The 18,813-nt window shown below is 42.4% G+C and overlaps 1 long non-coding RNA gene across 3 annotated transcripts in view; it reads right to left on the bottom strand.

Annotated features, from left to right (window-relative positions):
- The window catches only part of LOC142244561 (uncharacterized), a 290,422-nt gene that overhangs the window by 110,404 nt on the left and 161,205 nt on the right, over positions 1-18,813 (bottom strand). For all 3 annotated transcript variants that reach the window (XR_012724591.1, XR_012724589.1, XR_012724590.1), the window contains exon 4: positions 12,358-12,450. This is a non-coding gene — a long non-coding RNA (uncharacterized LOC142244561). The remainder of the gene's footprint in view (positions 1-12,357; positions 12,451-18,813) is intronic.

Raw genomic sequence — 18,813 nt, 5'->3', positions numbered from 1 at the left:
CCAAACAAAATATTTTTATTTTCAATATTTTGTTGCGAATCCTTTGGAGGCAATCACTGCCTTAAGTCTGGAACCCATGGACATCACCAAACGCTGGGTTTACTCCTTCTTAATGCTTTTCCAGGCCTTTACAGCCGCAGCCTTCAGGTCTTGCTTGTTTGTGGGTCTTTCTGTCTTAAGTCTGGATTTGAGCAAGTGAAATGCATGCTCAATTGGGTTAAGATCTGGTGATTGACTTGGCCATTGCAGAATGATCCACTTTTTTGCACTCATGAACTCCTGGGTAGCTTTGGCTGTATTCTTGGGGTCATTGTCCATCTGTACTATGAAGCGCCGTCTGATCAACTTTGCGGCATTTGGCTGAATCTGGGCTGAAAGTATATCCCGGTACACTTCTGAATTCATCCGGCTACTCTTGTCTGCTCTTATGTCATCAATAAACACAAGTGACCCAGTGCCATTGAAAGCCATGCATGCCCATGCCATCACGTTGCCTCCACCATGTTTTACAGAGAATGTGGTGTGCCTTGGATCATGTGCCGTTCCCTTTCTTCTCCAAACTTTTTTCTTCCCATCATTCTGGTACAGGTTGATCTTTGTCTCATCTGTCCATAGAATACTTTTCCAGAACTGAGCTGGCTTCATGAGGTGTTTTTCAGCAAATTTAACTCTGGCCTGTCTATTTTTGGAATTGATGAATGGTTTGCATCTAGATGTGAACCCTTTGTATTTACTTTCATGGAGTCTTCTCTTTACTGTTGACTTAGAGACAGATACACCTACTTCACTGAGAGTGTTCTGGACTTCAGTTGATGTTGTGAACGGGTTCTTCTTCACCAAAGAAAGTATGCGGCGATCATCCACCACTGTTGTCATCCGTAGACGCCCAGGCCTTTTTGAGTTCCCAAGCTCACCAGTCAATTCCTTTTTTCTCAGAATGTACCCGACTGTTGATTTTGCTACTCCAAGCATGTCTGCTATCTCTCTGATGGATTTTTTCTTTTTTTTCAGCCTCAGGATGTTCTGCTTCACCTCAATTGAGAGTTCCTTAGACCGCATGTTGTCTGGTCACAGCAACAGCTTCCAAATGCAAAACCACACACCTGTAATCAACCCCAGACCTTTTAACTACTTCATTGATTACAGGTTAACGAGGAAGACGCCTTCAGAGTTAATTGCAGCCCTTAGAGTCCCTTGTCCAATTACTTTTGGTCCCTTTAAAAAGAGGAGGCTATGCATTACAGAGCTATGATTCCTAAACCCTTTCTCCGATTTGGATGTGAAAACTCTCATATTGCAGCTGGGAGTGTGCACTTTCAGCCCATATTATATATATATAATTGTATTTCTGAACATGTTTTTGTAAACAGCTAAAATAACAAAACTTGTGACACACATATAATTTCTGTTGAGGCAACTGATTTACATATTGGAGTCTTGTATGCATACATACAGACATGGATGGGCACTCAGTAATCAAATATTTAAATGCATGAATTCAATACAAGAAAACTGTGTATAGAAAGTGCAAACAAACAGAAACAATAAAAAAATAAATGTATAACAAGGATTGTTTTCTTTTTTGTTTCATCATGCCTACATTTATGAAAGGACTAATTAGTTCTCTGTCTGTTTTGCATGCTCCAGTTTTTGATACATTTTTTGGTGCAGTTTGTAGTGACCTTTTAGTCAACACAAACTGCACGCTTTTCCTTCCCCAGCAAAGTCTATGAGATTTCAGATCTGCTGTGCGCAGGTTTTGGGTTCTTTTGCTGCATTTTTCTGGTGACTACAAATATGCAGCATGTCAATTCTTTTTGCATTTTTCACCCATTGGTGATAAAAACACGCACCAAAAATGCATGGTCAAAACACGCATCAAAAACACATAAAAAACTCCTGCATTTTTTATGCTTTTTTTTACCACAAGATGCATTTTTTTGGCCATAGGGTGAATTTTTGTGGTTACGACAATAATTCAGACTGCGGGCAGACCCTTTAGGCTGGATTCACGCTATGGTATGGCATCTGATGCAAGAGCATCAGATGCAGTATGCTAATGACCCTCGGCTCCCACTGTGCTGCCAGTGTGAGCAGAGTGTCATGCAACTGTAATCCGATCCTACAATCGGATCACAGCTATGGAGGAGAGGGAGGGATTAATGCCCCCATAGCCTCCATTATCTGAGGGCAGTGCGATAATCGCATCAACTGACATCATCCAAGTGCAGTCTAATGTTTCACTCGCATCCATAGACTTGTATGGATGCGAGTTGCACGGGTCTCGCTGACAATCGCAGCATGCTGCGACTTTTCTCTCATCCAAAATCTGGATGAGAAAAAAGCTGACCATCTGCTCTCCCTCATTGAATAACATTGGTCCGAGTCCAATGCGAGATTTTCTCGCAATGCACTCATTCGATTCATACGCTCGTGTGAGCATACCCTTATAAATACTTCCATTTCCAACATGATATCCTATGGTAGCTCAGTGGTTACGGTAGTAATGTTGCTTTACAGCACAGGGATCCTGAGGTCAAATCCCACCAAGGACACCCTCTGCAGGGAGTTTGTATATTCTCTCTGTGTTTGTGTGGGTTTCCTCCAGGTTCTCCGGTTTCCTCCCACACTCCAAAGACGTTCTGATAGGGAATTTAGATTGTGAGCCTCAATGATGATATGTGTACAGTGCTGCGTAATATGATACAGTATAAGCAAAGCATATTGATTCTGGGCATTTTTTCTTAACTTGTGTCATTCTTCTGTTATTTTTAATGAAGCTGTATAAATGCATTGACGACTGGATCTTACCATTCTTCTTGTTGATAGTGTGTGTTCTTTGATAATCAGATAGTGTAAGGCATCATTCAGATGCCCATATTACAACATATAATCACTATATTCAATGGGATTGTTCACAAATCTGTGTTTTGAGGAGGAGTTTCAAACCGATTGTGCACAATAGCAAAGCATTTGACAAAGTATCTCATACAATCCTTATTGAAAAAATGACCAAATGGGGAATGGACAAGGCAACTGTTAGATGGATTTGTAACTGGCTTAGTGATCGGAGTCAAAGAGTGGTAATAAATGGCTGCACATCCAGTTGGAAGACTGTCTCAAGTGGGGTACCACAGGGCTTGGTCCTGAGCCTGTGTTGTTCAACATCTTTATCAATGATTTAGATCAGGGGTGGGGAACCTCTGGCCCGCGGGCCGCATGCGGCCCGCCATGACCTTTTATGCGGCCCCCGGGCAGATTCCCGGGGGCTGCAGTGCTGGGGCCGCTGGCCCTTTAAATGACCACATGCACTGTTTGGGCGAACCAATGGGCTCTCCCGCTGTCCAGTGTTAGCGTGATCAGCGGTGTCTGCCCGTCCCTCTGCTCTTCGGAGCGATGTGCCCGCCTCTCTGCCCTCCAGCGCGATCTGCCCACCCCTCTTTCCTCTCGGGGGGGTGTGCCCGCCCCTCTGCCCTCCGGCGCGATCTGCCCCTTCTGCCCCCTTCGGAGCGATGTGCCCGCCCCTATGTCCTCACGTGTGGTGTGACCGCCCCTTTGAACTCCGGAGCGATCTGCCCGCCCCTCTTTCCTCTCGTGGGGTGTGCCCGCCCCTCTGCCGTCCGGAGCGATCTTCCCCCTCTGCCCCCTTTGGAGCAATGTGCCCGCCCCTATGTGTGTGACCGCACCGTTGAACTCCGGAGCGATCTGCCCGCACCTCTGTCCTCTCGTGCAGTGTGCCCGCCCTTCTGCCCTCCGGCCTGCACTGTCTCCGGCGCTGTGTGTGCACGCGCACGTCTGCAGTCTGCTCTCCGTCCAGTACTTTGTGCACCATCCCCCCCAGAGTTGTGTGCAATGATCAGTGCTGTGTCCCTCACCCCATGCTGTGTATCACCTCAGGTTTGTGGCTCCCCAGTAATGTCAGGGCTCTGCAGGTGCTGTGTGCAGAGCCCTGACATTACTGGGGGGCAGTGCTGTGTGCCCTCCTAATACTGTGTATCACCCCCAGTGTTGTGTTCCCCCAGTGATGTCTGTGCCCCCATCAGTGATGTCTTTGCCCCCAGCCCCTCTTGTGATGTGTGTGCCCCCAGCCCCTCTTGCGTTGTGTATGCCCCCCAGCACCTCTTGTGTTGTGTATGCCCCAGTGTCTCCTGTTATGTGTATGCCCCCCAGCCCCTCTTGTGTTGTTTGCCTTCAACGTCTCCTGTGACTTATACATCACTTTGGAGATGCTGGTGGCATATACATCACAGGAGACACTGGGGACATACACAACACAGGAAGGGCTGTGGGCATTTACATCACAGGAGGGGCTGGGAGCATATATATATCCCCAGCTCCTCATGTGATGTATGTGTCTCCTGTGATGTGTATATACAGCAGTCCCAGTATTTCTTTTCTGTTGTGTATACGTTAGTCCCAGCGTTTTCAATGTGATGTATATGCCCCCAGCCCCTCCAGTGATGTATGTGTCTTCAGTGACTTTTGTAATGTATATAGAGCAGTCCCAGTGTCTCCTATGTGTTATATGTGCATCCAGCGTCTCCTGTGATGCATATACAGCGTCTCCTATGTGATGTATATGATTTACCAGATATTTTTATGACAAAGCGATGACTGCGCTCCAGACCGAGACAAAACTAGAAAAGCAGTTGTGAGAAGAAACAAGATCAGTATCACAGAACATCACAGCCGCACCAAAGAGAAGCCGCTCCAGCCGACACAGTGGGGGTGAGTTAGTTAATTGTTTGACCAAATATAGCAGGGTCATTTAAACATTGATAATTTTGTGCGGCCCCCGAAGGTTGGTAGAAATTTCCAAATGGCCCCCGGCAGTAAAAAGGTTCCCCACCCCTGATTTAGATGAAGGAATTAAGGGTAAACTGATTAATTTGCTGATGACACAAAGCTAGGATGAATAGCTAATACTAGAGAAGAGAGAGAGAGAGTATTCAACAAGATCTAAACAAGCTGGAACAATGGGCAGCAACTAATAGAATGTTTTTTAACAGAGAGAAATGCAAAGTCTTATATCTTGGCAAGAATAAAGAAGAGAGCATATACAGCATGGGAGGAATAGAGCTATCCAACAGCATGTGTGAAAAAGACTTAGGTATACTAATAGATCACAGACTGAACATGAGTCAACAGTGTGACGCAGCAGCAAAAAAGGAAAACACCATTCTAGGATGTACTAACAGAAGCATACATTCAAGATCACGTGAAGTCATTATCCCCCTTTACTCCTCTTTGGTCAGACCTTATCTGGAATATTGTTTCCAGTTCTGGACACCATATTTTAAAAAAGACATCAACATACTGGAGCAAGTTCAGAGAAGAGTGACCAGAATGGTGACTGGTCTGCAAACCATGTCCTATGAGGAACGGTTACAGGATTTAGGATTGTTTAGCTTGCAAAAGAGAAGACTGAGAGGAAACCTAATAGCTGTCTACAAATAAATATCTTAAAGGCTGTCACACTGTAGAGGGATCAGTTTTATTCTCATTTTCACAAGGAAAGACTAGAAGCAATGGGATGAAACTGATGGGGAGGAGACACAGATTAGATATTAGAAAAAACTTTTTGACGGTGAGGTTGATCAACGAGTGGAACAGGCTGCCACAACAGGTGGTGAGTTCTCCTTCAATGGAAGTCATTAAAAAGAGGTTGGATGGACGGACATCTGTCTGGGATGATTTAGTGAATTCTGCTTTGAGCATGGGGTTGGACTAGATAACCCAGGAGGTCCAATCCAACTCTTCCATTCTATGATTCTATGGGGAAAAAAAAAACTTGGTAATTTTTTATAAGACTCACAGATCAAGCTCAGCAGTGCAATTCCATGGGTCCATGAATACCTCAGACAGTTTACTGATGATATCCTGGTTGCATCCTAGTGATGTCCATTTTTCACTAATAGGAGAAAATTGCAAAATCGGGGGGGTTTGCATAACAGAAAAGCAGATGAAACACTGATGGTAAAAAAACGACACATGGACCAAACACGGATGAAAATCTAATCCAACACATTGGTGAAAAGTCTGTTTTTACATGTATAAGACAAAACAGATATCTAAATGGGACTTTAAAGGAACATCTTCAATAAACCCCTTAAGAAGCTCGTTTGTGCCTTAAAGGGACTCTGTCAGCAAGAAAAGACTGTTCACACCAAGTACAGGCATTCGATACATCATGGCGGGGCCAATAATTTAAATACATCTTTCCAACTGCTTGTTTTCCTTCTCTGGCTCTATGAAGCCAGAGCTGTCAATCAAAGAAGGGGGGTGGAGATGGGGGAAAAAGGTGTATTTAAATGTTTGTGAATGTGGCGATACCAAATATGTGGTTTTTATATTATTATTATTATTTTATTTTCAATGGGGCAAAAGAGGGGTCATTTCAACTTTTGTGGGGGTTTTATATTTTAAAAACATTTTTTTTAACTTCTTATAAGGTTACAAGTCCCCTTAAGGGACTTGAAGCTGACACTATCCAATCACTTGTGCACTAAAGAGCTGTGCATGAGCACGACTCTGTATAGCACAAATGATCATCACCTGTGAATGTCGGCACTCAGTTGGAGGGCACAGAGACAGTGGTCATCAGCTGACCCTCAGCTGTCATGACATCTGATTGGCACCCCGTGATCACAGGGCCACCGATGGGAGTGGGGAATGGTATGATCCCCACAGGTAAATGTGAAATAATGCTGTAAGACATTGACAGCAGGATTTAACTAGTTAACAGGCAATTTTCAGATCTCCGATCCATTTGCGTCTGTTAGCTGCATGGGTCACTTGACTACGGAAAGCCTAAGTGATCATGCCTGTAGCATGATCACTCGGGCTTTCACAGTGCAGCTCTGACAGCTGCAATATACTGTAGTGTCGAGCATTGCAGTATATTGCAGCTGCGATCAGACAAGTGAAAGTTAGTGTCCCATATAGAAACTAAGTAGAAAAATGTAAAAAAAAAAGTAAAAAGTAAACATTTTTTAAAAAAATCAGAAATGAACAAAAATTATTCCAATAATTAGTTATATTTATGTAAAATAAAAAAGTACACATATTTGGTATCGCAGCGTCCGTAACAACACGATCTATAAAACTGTCATATTAGTTAACACCGTAAAAAAAAGTAGATAAAGTAGCAAAACCTATATCTTTTCATCATACAGCTGACAAAAAATGGAATGAAAATTATGGAATAAAATGTGATCAAAAAGTAATATATAAATAAAAATGCTACCACTGAAAATGTCATCTTGTCCGGCAAAAAAACAAGCCACCATTCAGCTCTATCAGTGAAAGAAATAAAAAAGAACTAGAGCTCTCAGAATACAGCAATGCAAAAACAGTTTTTTATTCTATAAAAACGTTTTTATGGTGTACAAGCAGCAAAACATAAAAAAACTATATAAATGTGGTATTTCTGTATTTGTACAGACCCAAAGAATAAGGCTATGTGCGCACTAGTGCGTTTTACCCGCGGATTTGCCGCGGAAATTTCTTGAGAAATGTCTGCAATCTCTGTGCAGACATTTCCCAGCAAATCCTATGGTAAAAAAAATAGCTGTGCGCACTGGTGCGGATTTTTCTCAAGAAATTTCCTTGAGAAGAATTTCTCGAGAAACTTTCTTGAGAAAATGAACATGTCCATTATTTCCGCAGGTACCCTGCGGATTTCGGCAGTACAGCCTGCAAAAATCCGCAGGGAACCACCCGCGGGAAAATCGCGGCAATTCCGCGGCTATTCCGCGGCTAATCCGCGGCAAATCCGCATGCGGATTTGGTGCAGATTTTTTCCGGAGGTCCGGAAATCTTTCACTCCCAGAAGTTTCTCAAGAAATTTTCTTGAGAAACTTCTCATTTCTTGTGCGCACATAGCCTTAAGCTGTCTTATCACTTTTAGTGCTCAGCAAAGGGTGTAAAAAGAAACAATTCCTGAATTGCTGTTTCTTCTTGATTCTGGTTCACAAAAAGTGGAAAAGAAAGCGATCAAAAAATATTATGTTGCCCAAAAAGGTACCAAATAAAAATTCCAACTTATCCCGCAAAAAACAAGTCTTCAGTTAGCTGTCAGCACAAAAATAAAAAAACTATAACCTTCAAAATTTACTGATGCAAAAAACCTTTATATTGTTAAAAAAAAAGCATTTTTAGCATAAAAGTAGCCAACCCCCCCAAAAAATTATATAAATCTGTAATAAGAGGAATAGAGGCGCCTAATCATTTACACTGCATGGTGAACGGCATAAAAAATAAATCAATAAAGCCAATTCTTCAACTGCTGTTGACTTGTTCATTCTCCCCCCCAAAGATCACAGCATGGCGTGGCTCATATTTATACTGCACTCTACGCAGTAAGCGCTCTACGCTGAGCGCTTACACAGAGGACTACGTGTAAAGGTATGTGCCCATGATCAGGAACAGCAGCATTTTAAATTCAGAGTGTTTTTCCTGCATCCACAACGCTGCGTGTACAGTACAAGCACAGTGAATGGAATTTTTTATCATTTTAAAAACTTCTTTTTTTACTTTTTATTTTTATACTAGTCCCCTTAAGGAACTCGAAAGTGCCACTCTCCGATCACTTATGCTGTAAAGAGCTGCGCATAAGCACGACTCTGTATAGCACAAATGATCACCTCCTGTGAATGTCGGCACTCAGCCGGCATTCGCAGGAAATTTATAATTTATAATGACCCCCAGCTGTCATGACATCCTATCCGTAGGGCCGCCAATGGGAGCGGGGAATCGCGTGATCCCCATCGACGCATGTTAAATAACGCTGTCAGAAATTGACAGCGGAATTTAACTACTTAACAGGCATGGACAGATCTCCGATTCATTTGGTCCAATATAAATGTGGTATTGCTGTATTTATACAGACCCGAAGAATAAAGCTGTATTATGACTTTTACTGCTTAGTGAGGGGCATAAAAAAACAATTCCTGAATTACTGTTTCTACTTGATATAAATCTGGTATCACTGTAATCATACTGACCAGAGGAATAAAGGCGCCTAATCATTTACAGCGCACAGTGAACAGCGTAAAATATAAATAAATAAAGTTAATTCTTCAACTACTGTTGACTTGTTCATTCTGCCTCCCAAAGATCACAGTACAGCGTGGCTCATATTTATACTGCGTTCTACGTTGAGCACATGCACAGAGGACTATGTGTAAGGTCCCCTTCCCACTCACGTGTCTCCGGTACGTGCTAGGTCCGTGCCCGCTTGTACCGGAGACACAGGCTCACGTAAACCCATTAAAATCAATGGGTTTATGTGCACGCACATGTGCAGCCATTGGCCCGTACCTCCGTGTGGAGCAGACATGTGTCCGTGTGCTCCACATGGATTCATGTCCGTTTTTCACTGGTAGCAGCGGGGAGTCGGCAGGGCTGGAGACCAAAGTTCAGCACCACGTACAGCGACGCCAGGGACAGGTGAGCAGAAAGTTCCGTTCTCCGTGTGTTATCACGGATAACACACGGAGAACACACGTAGTGCCATAAAAACGGCACACGGAGGGGAAAACGCACCTTTGACACACCCGTGAAACACGTGCATGATTTTCACGGACGTGTGAAGGGGGCCTAAGGGTGTGTGCCCATGAGCAGTAACAGCAGCATTTTGAATGCAGCATGTTTTTGCTGTGTTCACAACGCTGCATTGTACAAGCACAGTGGATGGGATTTATAGAAATGTCATACCCACTGTGCTTCTGTTCTCCACAGTGAAAACTGACATGCAGCGCTGCTTCCAGAGTTGCAGCATGTCAATTTATGCTTGCGGAGACGTGAGTGTTCTCCACGGGGAAAACAGAGTAAAACTCTGTAGCGCCCAAATCCTGGTCGCAGGATGGGCAGCTGCAGTCTCCTGAGTAGTAAACTCGCATATCTGCAGGAAAAGAGGACGCAGAGTGTGGACACATACCCTAAATCTATGAAAAACATGATTCAAACAAAATTTCCAATGGAATATTCATTGTAATGAGGCAGAGGGAGTGAGTTTGAACTCCCATTTGGCCTGTGGTCCGACGGTGTCCATCTTTTTACACCTCTTTTCAGGTGTGCACAAAAGTACAGTCATCAACAGTTTTGTTCACCTTTGAAAAGACGGACACCAGTGATCAGAGTCCAAACAGAAACAGTCTAGAGTAACTCTGCTGCCTCATTATAGTGAATGGATCCATCAGGGGCTTCACCTGAATCACGTATTTCAAAGATGTAGATTGTAGATGGAAACCCCGATGTAAGTGCTCAGCAGAGAGCACAGGATAAATGTGAATTGATCCAAAATGCTCTGTACCAAAATCGCCACCAAACAGCATTCAACTCAACCCACAAAAACACAAGTCCCCACTCAGGTCCATCCTATATATTAGGGGCTTCCACATTACTGGTAACACAAAGGCTCTCGAAAAATGCTATGGCTCCCTCCACCTCAAAACAAATCCCACAAAACCTGCGCTCCCAAATCCAAATGCCCCCTCCCTTCTAAACACCACAATGTGCCTAAACCACCGTTAGAATACACATGTTTGGCATTATTGTAGTGAGGAGAGCTGCAGTGCTTAATTTATAGGGTGTAGATTTCCAGAAGCACAAGCTGGGCACAATATAGGGGCACTACAATCTACTGAGCATGACAATGACTTCTATGCAATTTTTAATTCTGCAACATTCTTAGCGTTTGACACCATAGATGATTTGCAGAGACTAAATCATCACTACACACATAGAGAATTCCGAAAGGGACATAATTTCCAAAACTTGGTCACTGGAGGGGATGTCTTCTGTTCTGAGAATTAGGAGTTCTGCAAACTATTGTAAGAAAATCTGTGCTCCAAAACTGAAATGGCACTCCATCCCTCCTGAGCCCTGCCATGTGGCCATACAGTACTGTACAGTCACATGTGGGGTATTACCACATTCAAAAGAAATTGTGTAACACATTTTGGGGCCTTTTTTAACTATTCCCTTTATGAAAATTGGAAATCTGGGGTTAAAAAAATATTTTAGTGGTAAAAATTTAATTATTTTTTGTTCACCGCCCAATAGTATAACATTTTGTAACACACCTGTAGTGTCAATATGCTTGCTGCACCCCTGGATGAATTCACTGAGGGGTGCAGTTTGTAAAATGGGGTACTTGTGAGGGATTTCTGCTGTTTTAGCACCTCAGGGGCACTGCGAATGTGATATGACATGCAAACCATTCCAACTAAATTTGAACTCAAATTCGGTGCTCCTTCCCTTTGAAAATTACAAACTATTTGTCAAATTTCCAATATTTTCACAAATAAACGCAAAAAATATTGTCTTAAATTTACCACTATCATCAACTAAAATGTGTCAAGAAAATAACAGTCTCAAAATCACTGGGATCTGTTGAAGCGTTCCAGAGTTATAACCTCAGAAATTGACACTGGTCAGAGTTGAAAAAAAATGGCCCGGTCATGAAGGTGAAAACAGGCCCAGGGGTGAAGGGGTTACTAACCCTGAATGCAGAACTACATAGTGTGAGCCAGACAATGAGAAGCTGGCTTGTGGCCGAGAAGTACCGTTGCAGCAAGGTAAAACTCGCGCGCGCACTCAAACTCCCTTGTCTGTAGCATGTCGGGGAAGCCCTCACGCATGACTACCACCCTGGGCTACATTACAATATATCTAATGAATATGATTAATACATTTCGCACAGATCACAATATGGTCTGCCATGTCAATGAGAATTTAATTATTTAATAAAGATCTCTAAACAATGTAATGCCAAATATATTAAAGCAATGTTTCAAGTAATATCTATTTTACATCATCAAAAAATCCCTATGTTGGAGTGTCACCAATATATATATAAATATTTCAAAAAGATTCCCACGAGATAGTAAAAGATAATCCTCTATCTGTGAGAATCAAAGCAAAACATAAGCCAATATAATTGATATTAAAAAAATATATTTAATTTAATGAATTAAAAGTAATCTCCTTTACAGTAACTTGGATATTCAAAGTGTATTCATAGACAAGATTTCCCAGCAAAGGCATTACAAGGGTAAGATATAAAATGTAGGGCCATGCAGATAATAAGTAGCCAAAGGTTAGTCTGTATATTAATACATGAGTAACAATCAATATACCAAAATTCAAAATAAATACATGCTGGCTCAAATTATAGATTATAGTGTTCAGTAAATAGAGCGAGTTCATGTATGAAAGAAAATATTTTGCTAGAATAGTGAAGTGACCAGCGTGATAATTATTCAATGTCAGTGAGCAAGATATAAATGATGCTAGTTGAAACCCAACAGTAGTGGCAAAATTATGGTACACTATAGCAAATGTAGTAATTACCTGATGCTAGGCCAATTAGACCCTTTGGCCCCGTTCCCGACATGCGTTTCGTCACTTTCTGACTTCCTGGGGGGGTAGCGGGTTTGGATATATCTAATGAATAAAATAATACATTTCTCACAGATCACAGTATAGTCTGCAATGTCACTGAGAACGTATTTAATAAAGATCACTAAACAATGTAATGCCAAATATATTAAAGCAATTTTTCAAGTAATACCTATTTTATGACCAGTGTCATGATTGTTAAAAATATACTCTCGTTGCTGGATTTTGAGGACCATTTAATAAATAGTTCCTTACTTTTCTTATTTTCCAGTTACAATTTTGGACAAGTTGTTGGAAATGGCTCTGTGCTTGCGCTGATAATTTTCACCCAGCAATATCTCTTTTCTATATCTTGAATGCAATTCACACTTCCTTTTTATTCTCTAGTTCTTGTATCTTAAAATAAAACTATTTTTAAGGTTGAGAAAATAGTAATCACTTACTGCAACATAATAACTTTGTTCAATTTTTTGTGTGGTTCTACAAATCAATCAGAAACACGATATTTATCAGACACTTGCTATAACGGCTCCGGTCATAACATAACTACGTTCACGTTTTACCAATTTACTAGTGTCAGGATTTATACAGTATGAAACCGTCATACTGCCTATTGAGCATTGCATTAGTTTCTTACATTATATTGTCATCATCTTGTTCAGTTAAAAAACAATTGTCAGACTTGAAAAATGAAAATGTTGTAACAAAGCTGCTTTATTCCAACATTCTTTCCATTATTTGGCTTTTTCCCTTTTTAAAATAAAGGCTTAAAAAATGATAAAGTCTAAACATCATCATTAACTATCATGATTAAAATCTTTGTCAGCAAAAACGAAAAAAATAAAAAAATATTATATCTGTTCGTAATACATTGCAAAATGTTGCTTTCATTAAAGAGAACGTGTCAGGTCCAATATGCACCCAGAACCACAAACAGTTCTGGGTACATATTGCTAATGAGCGAGGGGACTAGTCCCCTGGGCGTTAGTTCCACATGCCAGTCAGCTCTATTAGCATGCCCCTGTGGGTGTGCTAACATGCTAATGAATGTGCAGTATCACAGGATAATCTCACTCACCTCTCCGCCGCCATCGCGTCCGACAATGGATTTTGGCTGAGACTCCGGAGTCATGTGCACTATGAAGTCGGGTGTACGCGTCCTGGCTTCAAACTGATGTAGTGCGCATGACCCAAGCTCTGGGGTCATGCGCACTGAGCTGAAATCCCCCATCGGATGCAATGGCGGTGGAGAGGTGAGTGAGATCAAAATCTGACAGAGCAATTTAAATGGCCGTAGCGGGGATCACGCTGTTCCCCGCCGCCATCGGTGGCCCTGTGATGTGATCCAACTGCTGAAGGATCTCTTGTCTTTCATTTTAAATACTTTGCTTTCCTGTTTCATTTCTATTCAGGTGGGTGCACTTTCTCATTTGGTTTGCCCAATCACATTTTCAGAGGCTATTTGTACTAACTACTCCCATGCCTTAGTGCTGGCTATTTTTCTGGATGGATGGATGGTTGTCTGGAGTCCCAGAATTCCCAGCTTCTTGGTTAAGTTTTTCTTACTGGACTTTGCTATTGCTATTCCCTGCAGTTTGTTTGTGTGAATCCCTTCTCAGTTATCTATTTTTGCTTCATTTAGGTTTGGGAGGGTTTCCAAGTATTCTGTTATTTTGGGGGGTTTCTTATATTCCATCATTCCTATACGACTGTGTTTCCACGTTCATAGCCCTGTGTCTCAACCTCTGTCTGTATGCAGTTCATTTATGTTTATTGTTGTTTGTGTGTTACACTTTATTTAAAGCTTAGGGTGCTTTTAAGGACACTCGGTTAAGTACACTTACGTGATATTAGGGTACCAACCTCCACTGTCGGGCAGGACAAATCAAGTTCAGATCTAAGGCAAGTAATAACCTGTTTTGGGACCTGTGGATTTCTAGTTTTACATCTTCCCTGGTTTGTCCATTCCTGTGAGAATTCAGTTGTAACACATGTAAAAAGATAGACAGTGCCAGACCACATGCCAGATGGGAGTTCAAAGTGACTCCCTCTACCTCATTACTGTGAATTTTTCATTGGTAATTTTGTCTAAATCACATTTTTCAGAGATATACCTCGATGTAAGCGATCAGCGTATATCACAGAATAAATGTTAGCTGAGCCTTAGGCCTAAGCCACACGGCGAGAAAAACAGTGCAAGTGAAGTGCTATAAAACATCGAATTCCCCTCGGACCAATTCTAGCCTGTGTGTGAGCACACATGAGCGATTATTTTCTCAGCCCTAATCGGACTGAGAAAACAATCGCAGCATGCTGCGATTGTAATGCGAGACTCTTTCTCTCGCACCCATTCAAGTGAATGGGGCGAGAGAAAAATCGCACTGCACTCGCGGTACACTGGTGTATCGCTAGTGCAGTGCGAGAATGGCAATAGCCGGCTATGCAGGAGAGAGGGTGAGAAATTCCTCCCTCCCCTCCTGAGTGCCGGCCCGCCCCCCGCAGCTGAGGTCTACTCGCACGAACGGACCTCAGTAGCAAGGACACACGCATGACACTCGGCTCTGCTGTACTGCCAGCATGAGCCGAGTGTCATGCAAGGGGATCGCAGTAGTCCCCGTGTGGCCGCAGCCTTACTGTGAGCTTTGGAAGGAAGAATGAACAAATAACAGCAAGTGAATAATTGGCTTATGGCATGGTCTAAAAGGCCACTATAGCTGGCAGACCCGTAGGCCGTCATTTGACCTCGGGTTGCCATGGCAACGATTGGGCCCCCTTGATCAAGTCGTGACTCTTAATCAAGAGGGCACTCTTTCTCCCAGCCTCCGAAATGCTGTAAGCACTATTGATCATGGCATTTAGGAGGTTAAACTGCTGGGTACATTGCCAGTACCATCCTTAGCTGTGACAGCCGGAGCTTGGCTATCACTTAATTATCAAGCTTCCGCTGTGAAATCATGTGGCCACAGCTCCTGTGCAGCATAATCGCCAGGTTTGTACTGGTTTGTCTATTTATTATAATTAGTATTATTTATTATTAATGCGCCATCGATTCCATAGTGCTTTACATGTGAAAAGGGGTACACATAGTAGAGACAAAGTACAATAGTCTTGAACAATACAGGGCACAGAAAGGTACAGGAGAAGAAAGAACCCTGCATGTGAGGGCTCACAATCTACAGGGGATGGCTGAACATACAGTAGGTGAGAGTAGAGATGGTCGTGCGGCGTTATAGTGGACTGAGAGTTATTGCAGGTTGTAGGCTTGTTGGAACAAGTGTGTCTTCAGGTTCCTTTTGAGGCTTTCCAAAATAGGCAAGAACGGAAACGCACTGTAAAATAGGACATACTGGTATATCCAATGCCAGGAAGGGGTTAAACATGCCTCATTTATGTTTCATATTCCCAGTTACCAGGACACGATACAAGCTCTTTCCTTAATTTGTTGAAATGAGCTAAAGTTACATGTTTTTAAACTTCCTCTTTGAAATGTTTTATTGAAATTTACCTTAATATGGTCACTGCTGGCCAAATGCTTCTGGACCTGTAGATCTGAGATTGTATCTGGTCTAGATAAGAATTTTCAGCTTTTAGCACAACCAGAAGATTCCATGTCTCATTTAATATCTGGATATTTAAAATTACCCATAATAAGGACACTAATATTATGTGCTGCCTTTTCAAATAGTTGGAGCATTTCATCCTCTACCTGTTCTGCTATATTAGGAGGTTTAAAGCAAACTCCAATTAGCATCTTTACATTATTGCCCTCCCCATGTATATTTCCTCATACTGACTCTACATTGTCGCAGCTACCCCCAATGGCATAACTGAGCACAGGTCTTAAAGCGTAACCTGCATAATTAATTTTTATTTCATAAATCATTAGTACACATGAAAATAAGCAACTTTGTAATATATCATATCAGATAAATTTTAGATTGTAGATAAAAGAGGGAGGAGGAGACGGGGCTCTGCCTCTAGTTCCTCCCTTCTCTCATCATCATAGAATCTCATCAGTAACAACTGCCATATCCTAAGTCAGTAAATGGGAAAGTCTTCAGTGAATACAGATTTACCTCAGAATTGAGAATTTTGATAATGACTGATCAATTGTGGCAAAGAAAGAAGCAAATGTATCTGATAAGATGTATTACAAAATTGATTACTGTCATGTGTACTATTTATTTGTGAAATAAAAATGAAAATAATGGTTAAGCTTTAAGTTAGATTTAATGAAAATACACACCCCTCCACTTTTTTGCCTTTCACTTCCTTTCAGGAAATATCAGTAGGGGGAAAGGTATTTATAGCCGCACCCAAAAAGGTGACTGAACAGACAAATGAGTAAATGAAAATATCTGTTAACTTAAAAGTCTAAAGTAAGGATAACAGATAATAAACACCCAGAGAAATGTGTATCTGCTGTGGCTCAGTGGACAGATAAACCGACCATAAAACACAGGCTCAAGGGTTCGAACCCTGACACATGACAGTACCATCATACCACCTGATGAAGATAGCATATGCTATTGAAACGCGTTGTGGCCGTTAGGGGGTTGTAATAAAAAGGTTTGTTCTTTTACCCTTGGATTAAATCGTTTTGTTCCCTAGTGCTCCACTTGACCGCCATCATTGCTCTTTCTACATGCTATATCCCGATCGAGGGATTAACGGCAGGAGCAGCTCTGGGAATACAGCGTTTCACCGGTTTAGTAGGTCCTCCGGTTCCTGGGCTACCGAGCCCATGATAGGCGTGCGACAGGATCTGTGGTGACGCACTTCTGGTCTTCCACGATCACCTGGTTTCACCGGGAAGCAAGACCTAAGTGGCGGTCACGTGGGTCCAGCCAGCACTGATTTCACCAGCACCTGTGGACTATTCCATTGACCTTAACTGGGGTTGTGAAGGGGTGCGCAACCCTAAAAGGTGAGCAGCCTTTTGGCACAATTGTTTTTATTTCCTTCCACCAGGTACCATCACAGCACGTCCCACTTTAATTTTTCTCTGCTCCCAGGGAAGGATGGGGCAGGAGTGTGATGTCAACACAGATAAAGACAGACAGGGAAAAAAACAAAACTCAGACACTTCAAACTTACAAGAAAAAACTGTAAGAAACTAAAAGAAAAGCAAGAGAAGTAAGGCAGCAAAAAAAAAGACAATAAGGGTTAACACTACAACCACTTACAGCAATAAAGCACTACAACCACCAGTAAGTCTGGATCACAACACCTCACCAGACCAGCATAGAGATGCTATTATTATTATTTATTTATTTATATAGCGCTGTTAATTCTACAGCACTTTACATACAATGGCAACACTGTCCCCATTTGGGTTCACAATGTAGGTTTCCTGTGAGTATGTTTTATAACTGGCATTAATGGAATAGCCCAGCCAGCATATATAGGAGAGGAGCGAATATGACTGACTCCCCCACAGCATGTGCTCAAAGGAGACAAGCAGCCCAGCAGGAATTAACTCTAGCTAGCCTGCCTATATACTACAGGTTTGTGAGTCAACACCCGAGTCTGCCTGCACTGATCACAGACATCAGAGAAGTTAGCAGGCAGAGTGCCAGAATATGTAGTTTCAACAGATCCTGAAGCCGACATGAAAGTCGGCGATGTTTGTAAAAACCTCCTTGTGACAAGTACCCACCAGCAAACTAAGTGAAAAAGAGGGCCCACTGGGCCTGTCTAGTATTCAAGTAGAGACAATAGGTCTATGCCTAGCTCCCTCCAACCAATGCCTCTATTCCTCGAAAGTACTCTTAACAAGCAAGAGTTCCCGATCACCTATATTACAATTGGACTCCGCTTGTAAAAAAGCACAAAGATAAAGGTAATAATCTTTCTTCTGAGAAAGAACAGCACCTATCCCCACAGAATAGGTGTCTACCTCAACTACAAAAGGAAAATCAACATTGGGTTGTGGACAGAGGCCTTAGAAAAAATTATCTTGAGAGCCACAAAAGCATCAACAGCTTCAGTAAACCAAGAGAAAAAATCAATACCCTTCTTGGTCATATTAGTAAGAGGTTTGACTATAGGTGGTATCACACACAGCGACAACGACAACGACGTCGCTGCTACGTCACCATTTTCTGTGACGTTGCAGCGACGTCCCGTCGCTGTCGCTGTGTGTGACATCCAGCAACGACCTGGCCCCTGCTGTGAGGTCGCCGGTCGTTGCTGAATGTCCAGCTTCATTTTTTGGTCGTTGCTCTCCCGCTGTGACGCACACATCGCTGTGTGTGACAGCGAGAGGGCGACAAAATGAAGCGAGCAGGGAGCAGGAGCCGGCATCTGGCAGCTGCGGTAAGCTGTAACCAGGGTAAACATCGGGTAACCAAGGGAAGACCTTTCCCTGGTTACCAGATATTTACCTTCGTTACCAGCGTCCGCCGC

Source organism: Anomaloglossus baeobatrachus, chromosome 6, assembly GCF_048569485.1.
Source record: "Anomaloglossus baeobatrachus isolate aAnoBae1 chromosome 6, aAnoBae1.hap1, whole genome shotgun sequence".
Lineage (NCBI taxonomy): Eukaryota > Metazoa > Chordata > Amphibia > Anura > Aromobatidae > Anomaloglossus > Anomaloglossus baeobatrachus.
The sequence above is the reverse complement of the archived record's forward strand: the minus strand, read 5'-3'. Positions and strand labels throughout refer to the sequence as shown.